General features: G+C 38.9%; 15 pseudogenes; all 15 read left to right on the forward strand.

Moving 5' to 3' along the window:
• Positions 1-119, forward strand: LOC127963923 (uncharacterized; annotated as a pseudogene).
• Positions 120-1,511: 1,392 nt separating this feature from the next.
• LOC127959907 (uncharacterized) lies at positions 1,512-1,630 on the forward strand (annotated as a pseudogene).
• An 847-nt stretch (positions 1,631-2,477) lies between these two features.
• Positions 2,478-2,596, forward strand: LOC127962440 (uncharacterized; annotated as a pseudogene).
• Positions 2,597-2,952: 356 nt separating this feature from the next.
• Positions 2,953-3,071, forward strand: LOC127959913 (uncharacterized; annotated as a pseudogene).
• Positions 3,072-3,440: 369 nt separating this feature from the next.
• LOC127963100 (uncharacterized) lies at positions 3,441-3,559 on the forward strand (annotated as a pseudogene).
• A 1,402-nt stretch (positions 3,560-4,961) lies between these two features.
• On the forward strand, positions 4,962-5,080 carry LOC127963983 (uncharacterized; annotated as a pseudogene).
• A 1,392-nt stretch (positions 5,081-6,472) lies between these two features.
• On the forward strand, positions 6,473-6,591 carry LOC127959921 (uncharacterized; annotated as a pseudogene).
• Positions 6,592-7,439: 848 nt separating this feature from the next.
• Positions 7,440-7,558, forward strand: LOC127962447 (uncharacterized; annotated as a pseudogene).
• Positions 7,559-7,914: 356 nt separating this feature from the next.
• On the forward strand, positions 7,915-8,033 carry LOC127959923 (uncharacterized; annotated as a pseudogene).
• Positions 8,034-8,402: 369 nt separating this feature from the next.
• LOC127963101 (uncharacterized) lies at positions 8,403-8,521 on the forward strand (annotated as a pseudogene).
• A 1,402-nt stretch (positions 8,522-9,923) lies between these two features.
• Positions 9,924-10,042, forward strand: LOC127964031 (uncharacterized; annotated as a pseudogene).
• Positions 10,043-11,444: 1,402 nt separating this feature from the next.
• On the forward strand, positions 11,445-11,563 carry LOC127964087 (uncharacterized; annotated as a pseudogene).
• A 1,400-nt stretch (positions 11,564-12,963) lies between these two features.
• Positions 12,964-13,082, forward strand: LOC127961451 (uncharacterized; annotated as a pseudogene).
• Positions 13,083-14,473: 1,391 nt separating this feature from the next.
• Positions 14,474-14,592, forward strand: LOC127959926 (uncharacterized; annotated as a pseudogene).
• A 1,402-nt stretch (positions 14,593-15,994) lies between these two features.
• On the forward strand, positions 15,995-16,113 carry LOC127964173 (uncharacterized; annotated as a pseudogene).
• The last annotated feature ends 554 nt before the right edge of the window (positions 16,114-16,667 follow it).

Here is a 16,667-nt window from a genome sequence, read left to right on the forward strand (position 1 = left end):
GCTTATGGCCATACCACCCTGGCTATGCCAGATCATGTCTGAGCTCGGAAGCTAAGCAGGTTTGGGCCTGGTTAGTAATTGGATGGGAGACCCCCTGGTAATACCAGTTGCTTTAAGATTTTTGTAAATTTTTCACAAATTATATAATAATCTTGAAAAAAAAAAGAGTGAATGCCCATTCTTTGAATCTTAGCAGTCATTGACCTGTGTAGTGTTTGGATGGGAGACCCCCTGGTAATACCAGGTGCTCTAATATTATTGGAAATTTATTACTAATTATATAATAATCTTAAAAAAAAAGAGCCAATGCCCGATCTCTTAATCTTAGCAGGTATTGGCCTGGTTAGTGCTTGGATGGGAGACCGCCTCGGAATACCAGGTGCTGTAAGCTTTTGGATTTTCATTCCTACTTATATAATGTATGGGCGATTTGATTGGCTGATCTTTAAATAGTCTTCTCTTTGCAGTATCCTTCGCTTGCGACCGTAACAACCTGGCTATGCCTGATCTCGTCTGCTCTCGGAAGCTAAGCAGGTTTGGTCCTGTATAATGTACCGGCGATTAGATTGGCTGATCTTTAAATAGCTCTCTCTTTGCAGCAGTCTTCGCTTATGGCCATTCCACCCTGGCTATGCCAGATCATGTCTGAGCTCGGAAACTAAGCAGGTTTCGGCCTGGTTAGTAATTGGATGGCAGACCCCCTGGTAATACCAGTTGCTTTAAGATTTTGGGAAATTTTTCACAAATTATATAATAATCTTGCAAGAAAAAAAGAAAGGAGTCAATGCCCCATATCTGAATCTTAGCAGGTATGGGCCTGGTTAGTAATTGGATGGGAGACACCCTGGTAATACCAGTTGCTTTAAGATTTTTGGAAATTTTTCACCAATTATATAATAATCTTGAAAAAAAAAAAAAAAAGTCAATGCCCGATCTCTGAATAATAGCAGGTTTTGCCTGGTTAGTACTTGGATGGAAGACGGCCGGGAAATACCAGTTGCTGTAATATTTTTGGCAATTTTTACTAATTACATAATAATCTTGCAACAAAAAAAAAAAAAAAAGAGTAAATGCCCAATCTTTGAATCTTAGGAGGTATGGACCTGTTTAGTGCTTGGATGGGAGACCGCCTCGGAATACCAGTTGCTGTAATATTTTTGGAAATTTGTACTAATTATATAATTATCTTGAAACAAAAAGAGTCAATGCCCAATCTTTGAATCTTAGCAGCTATGGACCTGTTTAGTGTTTGGATGGGAGACCGCCTCGGAAAACCAGGTGCTCTAATATTATTGGAAATTTATTACTAATTATATAATAATCTTTAAAAAAAAAAAAAAAAAAAAAAAAGAGTCAATGCCCGATCTCTTAATCTTAGCAGGTATTGGCCTGGTTAGTGCTTGGATGGGAGACCGCCTGGGAATACCAGGTGCTTTAAGCTTTAGGGTTTTCTTTCCTACTTATATTAGATTGGCTGATCTTTAAATAGCTCTCTCTTTGCAGCAGTCTTCGCTTATGGCCATACCACCCTGTCTATGCCAGATCATGTCTGAGCTCGGAAGCTAAGCAGGTTTGGGCCTGGTTAGTAATTGGATGGGAGACCCCCTGGTAATACCAGTTGCTTTAAGATTTTTGTAAATTTTTCACAAATTATATAATAATCTTGAAAAAAAAAAGAGTCAATGCCCATTCTTTGAATCTTAGCAGTCATGGACCTGTTTAGTGTCTGGATGGGAGACCGCCTCGGAATACCAGGTGCTCTAATATTATTGGAAATTTATTACTAATTATATAATAATCTTAAAAAAAAAAAAAAAAAAAAAAGAGTCAATGCCCGATCTCTTAATCTTAGCAGGTATTGGCCTGGTTAGTGCTTGGATGGGAGACCGCCTGGGAATACCAGGTGCTTTAAGCTTTAGGGTTTTCTTTCCTACTTATATAATGTACCGGCGATTAGATTGACTGATCTTTAAATAGCTCTCTCTTTGCAGCAGTCTTCGCTTATGGCCATACCACCCTGGCTATGCCAGATCATGTCTGAATGCCCATTCTTTGAATCTTAGCAGTCATTGACCTGTGTAGTGTTTGGATGGGAGACCCCCTGGTAATACCAGGTGCTCTAATATTATTGGAAATTTATTACTAATTATATAATAATCTTAAAAAAAAAGAGCCAATGCCCGATCTCTTAATCTTAGCAGGTATTGGCCTGGTTAGTGCTTGGATGGGAGACCGCCTCGGAATACCAGGTGCTGTAAGCTTTTGGATTTTCATTCCTACTTATATAATGTATGGGCGATTTGATTGGCTGATCTTTAAATAGTCTTCTCTTTGCAGTATCCTTCGCTTGCGACCGTAACAACCTGGCTATGCCTGATCTCGTCTGCTCTCGGAAGCTAAGCAGGTTTGGTCCTGTATAATGTACCGGCGATTAGATTGGCTGATCTTTAAATAGCTCTCTCTTTGCAGCAGTCTTCGCTTATGGCCATTCCACCCTGGCTATGCCAGATCATGTCTGAGCTCGGAAGCTAAGCAGGTTTGGGCCTGGTTAGTAATTGGATGGGAGACCCCCTGGTAATACCAGTTGCTCTAAGATTTTTGTAAATTTTTCACAAATTATATAATAATCTTGAAAAAAAAAAGAGTCAATGCCCATTCTTTGAATCTTAGCAGTCATGGACCTGTTTAGTGTCTGGATGGGAGACCGCCTTGGAATACCAGGTGCTCTAATATTATTGGAAATGTATTACTAATTATATAATAATCTTAAAAAAAAAAAAAAAAAAAAAAAGAGTCAATGCCCGATCTCTTAATCTTAGCAGGTATTGGCCTGGTTAGTGCTTGGATGGGAGACCGCCTGGGAATACCAGGTGCTTTAAGCTTTAGGGTTTTCTTTCCTACTTATATTAGATTGGCTGATCTTTAAATAGCTCTCTCTTTGCAGCAGTCTTCGCTTATGGCCATACCACCCTGTCTATGCCAGATCATGTCTGAGCTCGGAAGCTAAGCAGGTTTGGGCCTGGTTAGTAATTGGATGGGAGACCCCCTGGTAATACCAGTTGCTTTAAGATTTTTGTAAATTTTTCACAAATTATATAATAATCTTGAAAAAAAAAAGAGTCAATGCCCATTCTTTGAATCTTAGCAGTCATGGACCTGTTTAGTGTCTGGATGGGAGACCGCCTCGGAATACCAGGTGCTCTAATATTATTGGAAATTTATTACTAATTATATAATAATCTTAAAAAAAAAAAAAAAAAAAAAAGAGTCAATGCCCGATCTCTTAATCTTAGCAGGTATTGGCCTGGTTAGTGCTTGGATGGGAGACCGCCTGGGAATACCAGGTGCTTTAAGATTTAGGGTTTTCTTTCCTACTTATATAATGTACCGGCGATTAGATTGACTGATCTTTAAATAGCTCTCTCTTTGCAGCAGTCTTCGCTTATGCCCATACCACCCTGGCTATGCCAGATCATGTCTGAGCTCGGAAGCTAAGCAGGTTTGGGCCTGGTTAGTAATTGGATGGGAGACCCCCTGGTAATACCAGTTGCTTTAAGATTTTTGTAAATTTTTCACAAATTATATAATAATCTTGAAAAAAAAAAGAGTGAATGCCCATTCTTTGAATCTTAGCAGTCATTGACCTGTCTAGTGTTTGGATGGGAGACCCCCTGGTAATACCAGGTGCTCTAATATTATTGGAAATTTATTACTAATTATATAATAATCTTAAAAAAAAAGAGCCAATGCCCGATCTCTTAATCTTAGCAGGTATTGGCCTGGTTAGTGCTTGGATGGGAGACCGCCTCGGAATACCAGGTGCTGTAAGCTTTTGGATTTTCATTCCTACTTATATAATGTATGGGCGATTTGATTGGCTGATCTTTAAATAGTCTTCTCTTTGCAGTATCCTTCGCTTGCGACCGTAACAACCTGGCTATGCCTGATCTCGTCTGCTCTCGGAAGCTAAGCAGGTTTGGTCCTGTATAATGTACCGGCGATTAGATTGGCTGATCTTTAAATAACTCTCTCTTTGCAGCAGTCTTCGCTTATGGCCATTCCACCCTGGCTATGCCAGATCATGTCTGAGCTCGGAAACTAAGCAGGTTTCGGCCTGGTTAGTAATTGGATGGCAGACCCCCTGGTAATACCAGTTGCTTTAAGATTTTGGGAAATTTTTCACAAATTATATAATAATCTTGCAAGAAAAAAAGAAAGGAGTCAATGCCCCATATCTGAATCTTAGCATGTATGGGCCTGGTTAGTAATTGGATGGGAGACACCCTGGTAATACCAGTTGCTTTAAGATTTTTGGAAATTTTTCACAAATTATATAATAATCTTGAAAAAAAAAAAAAAAGTCAATGCCCGATCTCTGAATAATAGCAGGTTTTGCCTGGTTAGTACTTGGATGGAAGACGGCCGGGAAATACCAGTTGCTGTAATATTTTTGGCAATTTTTACTAATTACATAATAATCTTGCAACAAAAAAAAAAAAAAAAGAGTAAATGCCCAATCTTTGAATCTTAGGAGGTATGGACCTGTTTAGTGCTTGGATGGGAGACCGCCTCGGAATACCAGTTGCTGTAATATTTTTGGAAATTTGTACTAATTATATAATTATCTTGAAACAAAAAGAGTCAATGCCCAATCTTTGAATCTTAGCAGCTATGGACCTGTTTAGTGTTTGGATGGGAGACCGCCTCGGAAAACCAGGTGCTCTAATATTATTGGAAATTTATTACTAATTATATAATAATCTTAAAAAAAAAAAAAAAAAAAAAAGAGTCAATGCCTGATCTCTTAATCTTAGCAGGTATTGGCCTGGTTAGTGCTTGGATGGGAGACCGCCTGGGAATACCAGGTGCTTTAAGCTTTAGGGTTTTCTTTCCTACTTATATAATGTACCGGCGATTAGATTGACTGATCTTTAAATAGCTCTCTCTTTGCAGCAGTCTTCGCTTATGGCCATACCACCCTGGCTATGCCAGATCATGTCTGAGCTCGGAAGCTAAGCAGGTTTGGGCCTGGTTAGTAATTGGATGGGAGACCCCCTGGTAATACCAGTTGCTTTAAGATTTTTGTAAATTTTTCACAAATTATATAATAATCTTGAAAAAAAAAAGAGTGAATGCCCATTCTTTGAATCTTAGCAGTCATTGACCTGTGTAGTGTTTGGATGGGAGACCCCCTGGTAATACCAGGTGCTCTAATATTATTGGAAATTTATTACTAATTATATAATAATCTTAAAAAAAAAGAGCCAATGCCCGATCTCTTAATCTTAGCAGGTATTGGCCTGGTTAGTGCTTGGATGGGAGACCGCCTCGGAATACCAGGTGCTGTAAGCTTTTGGATTTTCATTCCTACTTATATAATGTATGGGCGATTTGATTGGCTGATCTTTAAATAGTCTTCTCTTTGCAGTATCCTTCGCTTGCGACCGTAACAACCTGGCTATGCCTGATCTCGTCTGCTCTCGGAAGCTAAGCAGGTTTGGTCCTGTATAATGTACCGGCGATTAGATTGGCTGATCTTTAAATAGCTCTCTCTTTGCAGCAGTCTTCGCTTATGGCCATTCCACCCTGGCTATGCCAGATCATGTCTGAGCTCGGAAACTAAGCAGGTTTCGGCCTGGTTAGTAATTGGATGGCAGACCCCCTGGTAATACCAGTTGCTTTAAGATTTTGGGAAATTTTTCACAAATTATATAATAATCTTGCAAGAAAAAAAGAAAGGAGTCAATGCCCCATATCTGAATCTTAGCAGGTATGGGCCTGGTTAGTAATTGGATGGGAGACACCCTGGTAATACCAGTTGCTTTAAGATTTTTGGAAATTTTTCACCAATTATATAATAATCTTGAAAAAAAAAAAAAAAAGTCAATGCCCGATCTCTGAATAATAGCAGGTTTTGCCTGGTTAGTACTTGGATGGAAGACGGCCGGGAAATACCAGTTGCTGTAATATTTTTGGCAATTTTTACTAATTACATAATAATCTTGCAACAAAAAAAAAAAAAAAAGAGTAAATGCCCAATCTTTGAATCTTAGGAGGTATGGACCTGTTTAGTGCTTGGATGGGAGACCGCCTCGGAATACCAGTTGCTGTAATATTTTTGGAAATTTGTACTAATTATATAATTATCTTGAAACAAAAAGAGTCAATGCCCAATCTTTGAATCTTAGCAGCTATGGACCTGTTTAGTGTTTGGATGGGAGACCGCCTCGGAAAACCAGGTGCTCTAATATTATTGGAAATTTATTACTAATTATATAATAATCTTTAAAAAAAAAAAAAAAAAAAAAAAAGAGTCAATGCCCGATCTCTTAATCTTAGCAGGTATTGGCCTGGTTAGTGCTTGGATGGGAGACCGCCTGGGAATACCAGGTGCTTTAAGCTTTAGGGTTTTCTTTCCTACTTATATTAGATTGGCTGATCTTTAAATAGCTCTCTCTTTGCAGCAGTCTTCGCTTATGGCCATACCACCCTGTCTATGCCAGATCATGTCTGAGCTCGGAAGCTAAGCAGGTTTGGGCCTGGTTAGTAATTGGATGGGAGACCCCCTGGTAATACCAGTTGCTTTAAGATTTTTGTAAATTTTTCACAAATTATATAATAATCTTGAAAAAAAAAAGAGTCAATGCCCATTCTTTGAATCTTAGCAGTCATGGACCTGTTTAGTGTCTGGATGGGAGACCGCCTCGGAATACCAGGTGCTCTAATATTATTGGAAATTTATTACTAATTATATAATAATCTTAAAAAAAAAAAAAAAAAAAAAAAGAGTCAATGCCCGATCTCTTAATCTTAGCAGGTATTGGCCTGGTTAGTGCTTGGATGGGAGACCGCCTGGGAATACCAGGTGCTTTAAGCTTTAGGGTTTTCTTTCCTACTTATATAATGTACCGGCGATTAGATTGACTGATCTTTAAATAGCTCTCTCTTTGCAGCAGTCTTCGCTTATGGCCATACCACCCTGGCTATGCCAGATCATGTCTGAATGCCCATTCTTTGAATCTTAGCAGTCATTGACCTGTGTAGTGTTTGGATGGGAGACCCCCTGGTAATACCAGGTGCTCTAATATTATTGGAAATTTATTACTAATTATATAATAATCTTAAAAAAAAAGAGCCAATGCCCGATCTCTTAATCTTAGCAGGTATTGGCCTGGTTAGTGCTTGGATGGGAGACCGCCTCGGAATACCAGGTGCTGTAAGCTTTTGGATTTTCATTCCTACTTATATAATGTATGGGCGATTTGATTGGCTGATCTTTAAATAGTCTTCTCTTTGCAGTATCCTTCGCTTGCGACCGTAACAACCTGGCTATGCCTGATCTCGTCTGCTCTCGGAAGCTAAGCAGGTTTGGTCCTGTATAATGTACCGGCGATTAGATTGGCTGATCTTTAAATAGCTCTCTCTTTGCAGCAGTCTTCGCTTATGGCCATTCCACCCTGGCTATGCCAGATCATGTCTGAGCTCGGAAGCTAAGCAGGTTTGGGCCTGGTTAGTAATTGGATGGGAGACCCCCTGGTAATACCAGTTGCTCTAAGATTTTTGTAAATTTTTCACAAATTATATAATAATCTTGAAAAAAAAAAGAGTCAATGCCCATTCTTTGAATCTTAGCAGTCATGGACCTGTTTAGTGTCTGGATGGGAGACCGCCTTGGAATACCAGGTGCTCTAATATTATTGGAAATGTATTACTAATTATATAATAATCTTAAAAAAAAAAAAAAAAAAAAAAAGAGTCAATGCCCGATCTCTTAATCTTAGCAGGTATTGGCCTGGTTAGTGCTTGGATGGGAGACCGCCTGGGAATACCAGGTGCTTTAAGCTTTAGGGTTTTCTTTCCTACTTATATTAGATTGGCTGATCTTTAAATAGCTCTCTCTTTGCAGCAGTCTTCGCTTATGGCCATACCACCCTGTCTATGCCAGATCATGTCTGAGCTCGGAAGCTAAGCAGGTTTGGGCCTGGTTAGTAATTGGATGGGAGACCCCCTGGTAATACCAGTTGCTTTAAGATTTTTGTAAATTTTTCACAAATTATATAATAATCTTGAAAAAAAAAAGAGTCAATGCCCATTCTTTGAATCTTAGCAGTCATGGACCTGTTTAGTGTCTGGATGGGAGACCGCCTCGGAATACCAGGTGCTCTAATATTATTGGAAATTTATTACTAATTATATAATAATCTTAAAAAAAAAAAAAAAAAAAAAAGAGTCAATGCCCGATCTCTTAATCTTAGCAGGTATTGGCCTGGTTAGTGCTTGGATGGGAGACCGCCTGGGAATACCAGGTGCTTTAAGATTTAGGGTTTTCTTTCCTACTTATATAATGTACCGGCGATTAGATTGACTGATCTTTAAATAGCTCTCTCTTTGCAGCAGTCTTCGCTTATGCCCATACCACCCTGGCTATGCCAGATCATGTCTGAGCTCGGAAGCTAAGCAGGTTTGGGCCTGGTTAGTAATTGGATGGGAGACCCCCTGGTAATACCAGTTGCTTTAAGATTTTTGTAAATTTTTCACAAATTATATAATAATCTTGAAAAAAAAAAGAGTGAATGCCCATTCTTTGAATCTTAGCAGTCATTGACCTGTGTAGTGTTTGGATGGGAGACCCCCTGGTAATACCAGGTGCTCTAATATTATTGGAAATTTATTACTAATTATATAATAATCTTAAAAAAAAAGAGCCAATGCCCGATCTCTTAATCTTAGCAGGTATTGGCCTGGTTAGTGCTTGGATGGGAGACCGCCTCGGAATACCAGGTGCTGTAAGCTTTTGGATTTTCATTCCTACTTATATAATGTATGGGCGATTTGATTGGCTGATCTTTAAATAGTCTTCTCTTTGCAGTATCCTTCGCTTGCGACCGTAACAACCTGGCTATGCCTGATCTCGTCTGCTCTCGGAAGCTAAGCAGGTTTGGTCCTGTATAATGTACCGGCGATTAGATTGGCTGATCTTTAAATAGCTCTCTCTTTGCAGCAGTCTTCGCTTATGGCCATTCCACCCTGGCTATGCCAGATCATGTCTGAGCTCGGAAACTAAGCAGGTTTCGGCCTGGTTAGTAATTGGATGGCAGACCCCCTGGTAATACCAGTTGCTTTAAGATTTTGGGAAATTTTTCACAAATTATATAATAATCTTGCAAGAAAAAAAGAAAGGAGTCAATGCCCCATATCTGAATCTTAGCATGTATGGGCCTGGTTAGTAATTGGATGGGAGACACCCTGGTAATACCAGTTGCTTTAAGATTTTTGGAAATTTTTCACAAATTATATAATAATCTTGAAAAAAAAAAAAAAAGTCAATGCCCGATCTCTGAATAATAGCAGGTTTTGCCTGGTTAGTACTTGGATGGAAGACGGCCGGGAAATACCAGTTGCTGTAATATTTTTGGCAATTTTTACTAATTACATAATAATCTTGCAACAAAAAAAAAAAAAAAAGAGTAAATGCCCAATCTTTGAATCTTAGGAGGTATGGACCTGTTTAGTGCTTGGATGGGAGACCGCCTCGGAATACCAGTTGCTGTAATATTTTTGGAAATTTGTACTAATTATATAATTATCTTGAAACAAAAAGAGTCAATGCCCAATCTTTGAATCTTAGCAGCTATGGACCTGTTTAGTGTTTGGATGGGAGACCGCCTCGGAAAACCAGGTGCTCTAATATTATTGGAAATTTATTACTAATTATATAATAATCTTAAAAAAAAAAAAAAAAAAAAAAGAGTCAATGCCTGATCTCTTAATCTTAGCAGGTATTGGCCTGGTTAGTGCTTGGATGGGAGACCGCCTGGGAATACCAGGTGCTTTAAGCTTTAGGGTTTTCTTTCCTACTTATATAATGTACCGGCGATTAGATTGACTGATCTTTAAATAGCTCTCTCTTTGCAGCAGTCTTCGCTTATGGCCATACCACCCTGGCTATGCCAGATCATGTCTGAGCTCGGAAGCTAAGCAGGTTTGGGCCTGGTTAGTAATTGGATGGGAGACCCCCTGGTAATACCAGTTGCTTTAAGATTTTTGTAAATTTTTCACAAATTATATAATAATCTTGAAAAAAAAAAGAGTGAATGCCCATTCTTTGAATCTTAGCAGTCATTGACCTGTGTAGTGTTTGGATGGGAGACCCCCTGGTAATACCAGGTGCTCTAATATTATTGGAAATTTATTACTAATTATATAATAATCTTAAAAAAAAAGAGCCAATGCCCGATCTCTTAATCTTAGCAGGTATTGGCCTGGTTAGTGCTTGGATGGGAGACCGCCTCGGAATACCAGGTGCTGTAAGCTTTTGGATTTTCATTCCTACTTATATAATGTATGGGCGATTTGATTGGCTGATCTTTAAATAGTCTTCTCTTTGCAGTATCCTTCGCTTGCGACCGTAACAACCTGGCTATGCCTGATCTCGTCTGCTCTCGGAAGCTAAGCAGGTTTGGTCCTGTATAATGTACCGGCGATTAGATTGGCTGATCTTTAAATAGCTCTCTCTTTGCAGCAGTCTTCGCTTATGGCCATTCCACCCTGGCTATGCCAGATCATGTCTGAGCTCGGAAACTAAGCAGGTTTCGGCCTGGTTAGTAATTGGATGGCAGACCCCCTGGTAATACCAGTTGCTTTAAGATTTTGGGAAATTTTTCACAAATTATATAATAATCTTGCAAGAAAAAAAGAAAGGAGTCAATGCCCCATATCTGAATCTTAGCATGTATGGGCCTGGTTAGTAATTGGATGGGAGACACCCTGGTAATACCAGTTGCTTTAAGATTTTTGGAAATTTTTCACAAATTATATAATAATCTTGAAAAAAAAAAAAAAAGTCAATGCCCGATCTCTGAATAATAGCAGGTTTTGCCTGGTTAGTACTTGGATGGAAGACGGCCGGGAAATACCAGTTGCTGTAATATTTTTGGCAATTTTTACTAATTACATAATAATCTTGCAACAAAAAAAAAAAAAAAAGAGTAAATGCCCAATCTTTGAATCTTAGGAGGTATGGACCTGTTTAGTGCTTGGATGGGAGACCGCCTCGGAATACCAGTTGCTGTAATATTTTTGGAAATTTGTACTAATTATATAATTATCTTGAAACAAAAAGAGTCAATGCCCAATCTTTGAATCTTAGCAGCTATGGACCTGTTTAGTGTTTGGATGGGAGACCGCCTCGGAAAACCAGGTGCTCTAATATTATTGGAAATTTATTACTAATTATATAATAATCTTAAAAAAAAAAAAAAAAAAAAAAGAGTCAATGCCTGATCTCTTAATCTTAGCAGGTATTGGCCTGGTTAGTGCTTGGATGGGAGACCGCCTGGGAATACCAGGTGCTTTAAGCTTTAGGGTTTTCTTTCCTACTTATATAATGTACCGGCGATTAGATTGACTGATCTTTAAATAGCTCTCTCTTTGCAGCAGTCTTCGCTTATGGCCATACCACCCTGGCTATGCCAGATCATGTCTGAGCTCGGAAGCTAAGCAGGTTTGGGCCTGGTTAGTAATTGGATGGGAGACCCCCTGGTAATACCAGTTGCTTTAAGATTTTTGTAAATTTTTCACAAATTATATAATAATCTTGAAAAAAAAAAGAGTGAATGCCCATTCTTTGAATCTTAGCAGTCATTGACCTGTGTAGTGTTTGGATGGGAGACCCCCTGGTAATACCAGGTGCTCTAATATTATTGGAAATTTATTACTAATTATATAATAATCTTAAAAAAAAAGAGCCAATGCCCGATCTCTTAATCTTAGCAGGTATTGGCCTGGTTAGTGCTTGGATGGGAGACCGCCTCGGAATACCAGGTGCTGTAAGCTTTTGGATTTTCATTCCTACTTATATAATGTATGGGCGATTTGATTGGCTGATCTTTAAATAGTCTTCTCTTTGCAGTATCCTTCGCTTGCGACCGTAACAACCTGGCTATGCCTGATCTCGTCTGCTCTCGGAAGCTAAGCAGGTTTGGTCCTGTATAATGTACCGGCGATTAGATTGGCTGATCTTTAAATAGCTCTCTCTTTGCAGCAGTCTTCGCTTATGGCCATTCCACCCTGGCTATGCCAGATCATGTCTGAGCTCGGAAACTAAGCAGGTTTCGGCCTGGTTAGTAATTGGATGGCAGACCCCCTGGTAATACCAGTTGCTTTAAGATTTTGGGAAATTTTTCACAAATTATATAATAATCTTGCAAGAAAAAAAGAAAGGAGTCAATGCCCCATATCTGAATCTTAGCAGGTATGGGCCTGGTTAGTAATTGGATGGGAGACACCCTGGTAATACCAGTTGCTTTAAGATTTTTGGAAATTTTTCACAAATTATATAATAATCTTGAAAAAAAAAAAAAAGTCAATGCCCGATCTCTGAATAATAGCAGGTTTTGCCTGGTTAGTACTTGGATGGAAGACGGCCGGGAAATACCAGTTGCTGTAATATTTTTGGCAATTTTTACTAATTACATAATAATCTTGCAACAAAAAAAAAAAAAGAGTAAATGCCCAATCTTTGAATCTTAGGAGGTATGGACCTGTTTAGTGCTTGGATGGGAGACCGCCTCGGAATACCAGTTGCTGTAATATTTTTGGAAATTTGTACTAATTATATAATTATCTTGAAACAAAAAGAGTCAATGCCCAATCTTTGAATCTTAGCAGCTATGGACCTGTTTAGTGTTTGGATGGGAGACCGCCTCGGAAAACCAGGTGCTCTAATATTATTGGAAATTCATTACTAATTATATAATAATCTTTTAAAAAAAAAAAAAAAAAAAAAAGAGTCAATGCCCGATCTCTTAATCTTAGCAGGTATTGGCCTGGTTAGTGCTTGGATGGGAGACCGCCTGGGAATACCAGGTGCTTTAAGCTTTAGGGTTTTCTTTCCTACTTATATAATGTACCGGCGATTAGATTGACTGATCTTTAAATAGCTCTCTCTTTGCAGCAGTCTTCGCTTATGGCTATACCACCCTGGCTATGCCAGATCATGTCTGAGCTCGGAAGCTAAGCAGGTTTGGGCCTGGTTAGTAATTGGATGGGAGACCCCCTGGTAATACCAGTTGCTTTAAGATTTTTGTAAATTTTTCACAAATTATATAATAATCTTGAAAAAAAAAAGAGTGAATGCCCAATCTTTGAATCTTAGCAGTCATTGACCTGTGTAGTGTTTGGATGGGAGACCCCCTGGTAATACCAGGTGCTCTAATATTATTGGAAATTTATTACTAATTATATAATAATCTTAAAAAAAAAGAGCCAATGCCGATCTCTTAATCTTAGCAGGTATTGGCCTGGTTAGTGCTTGGATGGGAGACCGCCTCGGAATACCATGTGCTGTAAGCTTTTGGATTTTCATTCCTACTTATATAATGTATGGGCGATTTGATTGGCTGATCTTTAAATAGTCTTCTCTTTGCAGTATCCTTCGCTTGCGACCGTAACAACCTGGCTATGCCTGATCTCGTCTGCTCTCGGAAGCTAAGCAGGTTTGGTCCTGTATAATGTACCGGCGATTAGATTGGCTGATCTTTAAATAGCTCTCTCTTTGCAGCAGTCTTCGCTTATGGCCATTCCACCCTGGCTATGCCAGATCATGTCTGAGCTCGGAAACTAAGCAGGTTTCGGCCTGGTTAGTAATTGGATGGCAGACCCCCTGGTAATACCAGTTGCTTTAAGATTTTTGGAAATTTTTCACAAATTATATAATAATCTTGCAAGAAAAAAAGAAAGGAGTCAATGCCCCATATCTGAATCTTAGCAGGTATGGGCCTGGTTAGTAATTGGATGGGAGACACCCTGGTAATACCAGTTGCTTTAAGATTTTTGGAAATTTTTCACAAATTATATAATAATCTTGAAAAAAAAAAAAAAAAGTCAATGCCCGATCTCTGAATAATAGCAGGTTTTGCCTGGTTAGTACTTGGATGGAAGACGGCCGGGAAATACCAGTTGCTGTAATATTTTTGGCAATTTTTACTAATTACATAATAATCTTGCAACAACAACAAAAAAAAAAGAGTAAATGCCCAATCTTTGAATCTTAGGAGGTATGGACCTGTTTAGTGCTTGGATGGGAGACCGCCTCGGAATACCAGTTGCTGTAATATTTTTGGAAATTTGTACTAATTATATAATTATCTTGAAACAAAAAGAGTCAATGCCCAATCTTTGAATTTTAGCAGCTATGGACCTGTTTAGTGTTTGGATGGGAGACCGCCTCGGAAAACCAGGTGCTCTAAAATTATTGGAAATTTATTACTAATTATATAATAATCTTTAAAAAAAAAAAAAAAAAAAAAAAAGAGTCAATGCCCGATCTCTTAATCTTAGCAGGTATTGGCCTGGTTAGTGCTTGGATGGGAGACCGCCTGGGAATACCAGGTGCTTTAAGCTTTAGGGTTTTCTTTCCTACTTATATTAGATTGGCTGATCTTTAAATAGCTCTCTCTTTGCAGCAGTCTTCGCTTATGGCCATACCACCCTGTCTATGCCAGATCATGTCTGAGCTCGGAAGCTAAGCAGGTTTGGGCCTGGTTAGTAATTGGATGGGAGACCCCCTGGTAATACCAGTTGCTTTAAGATTTTTGTAAATTTTTCACAAATTATATAATAATCTTGAAAAAAAAAAGAGTGAATGCCCATTCTTTGAATCTTAGCAGTCATTGACCTGTGTAGTGTTTGGATGGGAGACCCCCTGGTAATACCAGGTGCTCTAATATTATTGGAAATTTATTACTAATTATATAATAATCTTAAAAAAAAAGAGCCAATGCCCGATCTCTTAATCTTAGCAGGTATTGGCCTGGTTAGTGCTTGGATGGGAGACCGCCTCGGAATACCAGGTGCTGTAAGCTTTTGGATTTTCATTCCTACTTATATAATGTATGGGCGATTTGATTGGCTGATCTTTAAATAGTCTTCTCTTTGCAGTATCCTTCGCTTGCGACCGTAACAACCTGGCTATGCCTGATCTCGTCTGCTCTCGGAAGCTAAGCAGGTTTGGTCCTGTATAATGTACCGGCGATTAGATTGGCTGATCTTTAAATAGCTCTCTCTTTGCAGCAGTCTTCGCTTATGGCCATTCCACCCTGGCTATGCCAGATCATGTCTGAGCTCGGAAACTAAGCAGGTTTCGGCCTGGTTAGTAATTGGATGGCAGACCCCCTGGTAATACCAGTTGCTTTAAGATTTTGGGAAATTTTTCACAAATTATATAATAATCTTGCAAGAAAAAAAGAAAGGAGTCAATGCCCCATATCTGAATCTTAGCATGTATGGGCCTGGTTAGTAATTGGATGGGAGACACCCTGGTAATACCAGTTGCTTTAAGATTTTTGGAAATTTTTCACAAATTATATAATAATCTTGAAAAAAAAAAAAAAAGTCAATGCCCGATCTCTGAATAATAGCAGGTTTTGCCTGGTTAGTACTTGGATGGAAGACGGCCGGGAAATACCAGTTGCTGTAATATTTTTGGCAATTTTTACTAATTACATAATAATCTTGCAACAAAAAAAAAAAAAAAAGAGTAAATGCCCAATCTTTGAATCTTAGGAGGTATGGACCTGTTTAGTGCTTGGATGGGAGACCGCCTCGGAATACCAGTTGCTGTAATATTTTTGGAAATTTGTACTAATTATATAATTATCTTGAAACAAAAAGAGTCAATGCCCAATCTTTGAATCTTAGCAGCTATGGACCTGTTTAGTGTTTGGATGGGAGACCGCCTCGGAAAACCAGGTGCTCTAATATTATTGGAAATTTATTACTAATTATATAATAATCTTAAAAAAAAAAAAAAAAAAAAAAGAGTCAATGCCTGATCTCTTAATCTTAGCAGGTATTGGCCTGGTTAGTGCTTGGATGGGAGACCGCCTGGGAATACCAGGTGCTTTAAGCTTTAGGGTTTTCTTTCCTACTTATATAATGTACCGGCGATTAGATTGACTGATCTTTAAATAGCTCTCTCTTTGCAGCAGTCTTCGCTTATGGCCATACCACCCTGGCTATGCCAGATCATGTCTGAGCTCGGAAGCTAAGCAGGTTTGGGCCTGGTTAGTAATTGGATGGGAGACCCCCTGGTAATACCAGTTGCTTTAAGATTTTTGTAAATTTTTCACAAATTATATAATAATCTTGAAAAAAAAAAGAGTGAATGCCCATTCTTTGAATCTTAGCAGTCATTGACCTGTGTAGTGTTTGGATGGGAGACCCCCTGGTAATACCAGGTGCTCTAATATTATTGGAAATTTATTACTAATTATATAATAATCTTAAAAAAAAAGAGCCAATGCCCGATCTCTTAATCTTAGCAGGTATTGGCCTGGTTAGTGCTTGGATGGGAGACCGCCTCGGAATACCAGGTGCTGTAAGCTTTTGGATTTTCATTCCTACTTATATAATGTATGGGCGATTTGATTGGCTGATCTTTAAATAGTCTTCTCTTTGCAGTATCCTTCGCTTGCGACCGTAACAACCTGGCTATGCCTGATCTCGTCTGCTCTCGGAAGCTAAGCAGGTTTGGTCCTGTATAATGTACCGGCGATTAGATTGGCTGATCTTTAAATAGCTCTCTCTTTGCAGCAGTCTTCGCTTATGGCCATTCCACCCTGGCTATGCCAGATCATGTCTGAGCTCGGAAACTAAGCAGGTTTCGG

Source organism: Carassius gibelio, chromosome A3, assembly GCF_023724105.1.
Source record: "Carassius gibelio isolate Cgi1373 ecotype wild population from Czech Republic chromosome A3, carGib1.2-hapl.c, whole genome shotgun sequence".
Lineage (NCBI taxonomy): Eukaryota > Metazoa > Chordata > Actinopteri > Cypriniformes > Cyprinidae > Carassius > Carassius gibelio.